Genomic DNA, 4,252 nt, shown 5'->3' on the forward strand with positions numbered 1-4,252 from the left:
GAATCGAACCCTGATTCCCCGTTACCCGTAAGAACCTCGGTAGGCGAATACCGTACCGACGAAAGTTGATAGGGCAGACACTTGAATGATCCGTCGCCGGTGCTAGACCGTGCGATCCGCCAGGTTATCCAGAGTCACCAGTCGAACGCGGCCGGAGCCGCGGTCGGTTTTTGGTCTGATAAAAGCACGCCTCCCGCGAAGTCGGCGCTGTTTGCATGTATTAGCTCTAGAATTACCACAGTTATCCAAGTAAACCATACGATCAAATGAACCATAACTGATTTAATGAGCCATTCGCAGTTTCGCTGTACGAGAGCTCGTACTTAGACTTGCATGGCTTAATCTTTGAGACAAGCATATCACTACTGGCAGGATCAACCAGGTAACAACGTAACCGCCACCCCGAAGGGCGGCCGCGCGATGGGGTCGCTCGCCCCGCGTCGCGGACGCCACCCAAGCACGCCGAAGCGCGCAATGGATTAGTAATCCGACCACTTTGCTCTTTTCAGAGCTTAGAAAACCTGTCACCTCATCGCGCGGCGGTACGAGGGCGAGCTCTTGCCCGCTATTCCCTGTTAACCGCCGCGAGATCGACTTGCAACTAGCTGCGACAAAACCACTCGATACGACCAAAACGGCAATTGGCAGCGCAAACGAACAGTAACATTTCTGCTCAGCGCACCCTTTGCCAGCCGACGCAAACACCTCACAGTAGCAACCGATAGCCGTGCAAGCCACCCCCGTGGATCGACCTGCTGCGCTCCCAGCGCCTATACCACCTCCCGCGGTGGAGCCCGACAGCCGTGCGGGCCACCCGCGGGGATCGACCTGCTGCGCTCCCAGCGCCTATACTCACCTGCAGTAACAACCGATAGCCGTGCAAGCCACCCCCGTGGATCGACCTGCTGCGCTCCCAGCGCCTACACTCTCCTGCAGTAACAACCGATAGCCGTGCAAGCCACCCCCGTGGATCGACCTGCTGCGCTCCCAGCGCCTACACTCTCCTGCAGTAACAACCGATAGCCGTGCAAGCCACCCCCGTGGATCGACCTGCTGCGCTCCCAGCGCCTATACTCACCTGCAGTAACAACCGATAGCCGTGCAAGCCACCCCCGTGGATCGACCTGCTGCGCTCCCAGCGCCTACACTCTCCTGCAGTAACAACCGATAGCCGTGCAAGCCACCCACGTGGATCGACCTGCTGCGCTCCCAGCGCCTATACTCTCCTGCAGTAACAACCGATAGCCGTGCAAGCCACCCCCGTGGATCGACCTGCTGCGCTCCCAGCGCCTATACTCACCTGCAGTAACAACCGATAGCCGTGCAAGCCACCCCCGTGGATCGACCTGCTGCGCTCCCAGCGCCTATACTCACCTGCAGTAACAACCGATAGCCGTGCAAGCCACCCCGTGGATCGACCTGCTGCGCTCCCAGCGCCTATACTCTCCTGCAGTAACAACCGATAGCCGTGCAAGCCACCCCCGTGGATCGACCTGCTGCGCTCCCAGCGCCTATACTCTCCTGCAGTAACAACCGATAGCCGTGCAAGCCACCCCCGTGGATCGACCTGCTGCGCTCCCAGCGCCTACACTCTCCTGCAGTAACAACCGATAGCCGTGCAAGCCACCCACGTGGATCGACCTGCTGCGCTCCCAGCGCCTACACCACCTCCCGCGGTGGAGCCCGACAGCCGCGCATGCCACCGGCGGAGATCGACCTCCTACGCTCCCAGCGCCTATACTCTCCTACAGTGGCCACCGAAAGCCGTGCAAGCCACTCCCGTGGATCGACCCGCTGCGCTCCAAGCACCTACACCACCTCCCGCAGTGGAGCCCGACAGCCGCGCAGGCCACCCGCGGGGATCGACCTCCTGTGCTGGCTCCGCGGCAAGGGGCACCTCGGCACCCCGCAGAGAGCTCGGGAAGCCCGGCGCAATTCTACAACGGCCGGGGCGAACAGCTTCCACGACAACGAAGCCCGACGTCGGGCCAACATTTTACCATGGTGTAAAACAACCTAGCCTGGTGGGGCCGGCAATCGGTCGACCTCCGCCCGAGCGACTTCGATCACGACCTCGGGGATCTGGCTCCGCGGCAAGGGGCACCTCGGCACCCCGCGGAGAGCTCGGGAAGCCCTGCGCAATTGTACAACGGCCGGAGGCGGACAGCTTCCACCACAACGAAGCAATACGTCGGGCCGACGTTTTCGCTCAGTGTAAAACGACCTAGGATGGTCGGGTCGGCAATCGGTCGACCTCCGACCGAGCGACTTCGATCACGACCTCGGGGATCTGGCTCCGCGGCAAGGGGCACCTCGGCACCCCGCGGAGAGCTCGGGAAGCCCGGCGCAATTGTACAACGGCCGGAGGCGGACAGCTTCCACCAGAACGAAGCCATACGTCGGGCCGACGTTTTCGCTCAGTGTAAAACAACCTAGCATGGTCGGGTCGGCAATCGGTCGACCTCCGCCCGAGCGACTTCGATCACGACCTCGGGGATCTGGCTCCGCGGCAAGGGGCACCCCGGCACCCCGCGGAGAGCTCGGGAAGCCCGGCGCAATTGTACAACGGCCGGAGGCGGACAGCTTCCACCACAACGAAGCAATACGTCGGGCCGACGTTTTCGCTCAGTGTAAAACGACCTAGGATGGTCGGGTCGGCAATCGGTCGACCTCCGCCGAGCGACTTCGATCACGACCTCGGGGATCTGGCTCCGCGGCAAGGGGCACCTCGGCACCCCGCGGAGAGCTCGGGAAGCCCGGCGCAATTGTACAACGGCCGGAGGCGGACAGCTTCCACCACAACGAAGCAATACGTCAGGCCGACGTTTTCGCTCAGTGTAAAACGACCTAGGATGGTCGGGTCGGCAATCGGTCGACCTCCGACCGAGCGACTTCGATCACGACCTCGGGGATCTGGCTCCGCGGCAAGGGGCACCTCGGCACCCCGCGGAGAGCTCGGGAAGCCCGGCGCAATTGTACAACGGCCGGAGGCGGACAGAACGAAGCAATACGTCGGGCCGACGTTTTCGCTCAGTGTAAAACGACCTAGGATGGTCGGGTCGGCAATCGGTCGACCTCCGACCGAGCGACTTCGATCACGACCTCGGGGATCTGGCTCCGCGGCAAGGGGCACCTCGGCACCCCGCGGAGAGCTCGGGAAGCCCGGCGCAATTGTACAACGGCCAGGGCGAACAGCTTCCACCACAACGAAGCCCGACGTCGGGCTAACGTTTTAGCTTAGTTTAAAACGACCTAGCATGGTCGGGTCGGCAATCGGTCAACCTTCGATCTTAAGGTCGACCAATGAGGTCAGGAGTCAGGGGTCGGAGGTCAAGTTTAAACAAGAGAGCAACGATTGCTTAAGCCTGTCGTTGGTTCGATATTTAGTAAGTGACATTTTACCTACCAAGGTCGAATGGACTATCGGTCGACCTCCGAACTCAAGGTCGACTACTGGGGTCAGGGGTCAGAGGTCAAGCTTAAACAAGAGAGCAACGATTGCTTAAGCCTGTCGTTGGTTGGATACTTTGCCAGTGACATTTCACCTACCAAGGTCGAATCTGCAAACGGTCGACTATCAACCTCAGGGTCAATCCGCACAACCTGGGGTCAGAGGTCAGAGGTCAGAGGTCAGAGGTCATAGGTCACGGGTCAGGAGTCAAAATGGTCTCGAAAATAGCCTTTGAAAAAAAAAAGTCCCGAAAATAGCCTTTGAAAAAAAAAAAGTCCCGAAAATAGCCTTTGAAAAAAAACGAAGTCCCGAAAATAGCCTTTGAAAAAAAAAAAAAAGTCCCGAAAATAGCCTTTGAATAAAAAAAAGTCCCGAAAATAGCCTTTGAAAAAAAAAAAAAGTCCCGAAAATAGCCTTTAAAAAAAAAAAAAGTCCCGAAAATAGCCTTTGAAAAAAAAAAAAGTCCCGAAAATAGCCTTTGAAAAAAAACGAAGTCCCGAAAATAGCCTTTGAAAAAAAAAAAAGTCCCGAAAATAGCCTTTGAATAAAAAAAAAGTCCCGAAAATAGCCTTTGAAAAAAAAACGAAGTCCCGAAAATAGCCTTTGAAAAAAAAAAAAAAGTCCCGAAAATAGCCTTTGAAAAAAAAAAAAAGTCCCGAAAATAGCCTTTGAATAAAAAAAAAGTCCCGAAAATAGCCTTTGAAAAAAAAACGAAGTCCCGAAAATAGCCTTTGAAAAAAAAAAAAAGTCCCGAAAATAGCCTTTGAATAAAAAAAAAGTCCCGAAAATAGCCTTTGAAAA

General features: G+C 56.7%; 1 long non-coding RNA gene and 1 other non-coding gene across 2 annotated transcripts in view; one reads left to right on the forward strand and one right to left on the reverse strand.

Annotated features, from left to right (window-relative positions):
* The window catches only part of LOC149722772 (small subunit ribosomal RNA), a 1,812-nt gene extending 1,427 nt beyond the window's left edge, over positions 1 to 385 (reverse strand). Inside the window, exon 1 of the ribosomal RNA XR_016387171.1 lies at positions 1 to 385. This exon is cut by the window's left edge and continues 1,427 nt beyond it. This is a non-coding gene — a ribosomal RNA (small subunit ribosomal RNA).
* LOC149722769 (uncharacterized) overlaps positions 1 to 3,681 on the forward strand; it is a 15,699-nt gene extending 12,018 nt beyond the window's left edge. The window contains exon 2 of the long non-coding RNA XR_016387168.1: positions 3,616 to 3,681. This is a non-coding gene — a long non-coding RNA (uncharacterized LOC149722769). The remainder of the gene's footprint in view (positions 1 to 3,615) is intronic.
* Positions 3,682 to 4,252: the final 571 nt, after the last annotated feature.

The sequence above is a fragment of the Ciona robusta genome, unplaced genomic scaffold (genome assembly GCF_009617815.1).
Source record: "Ciona robusta unplaced genomic scaffold, ASM961781v2 AP042759.1".
In the NCBI taxonomy this organism is placed as follows: Eukaryota; Metazoa; Chordata; class Ascidiacea; order Phlebobranchia; family Cionidae; genus Ciona; species Ciona robusta.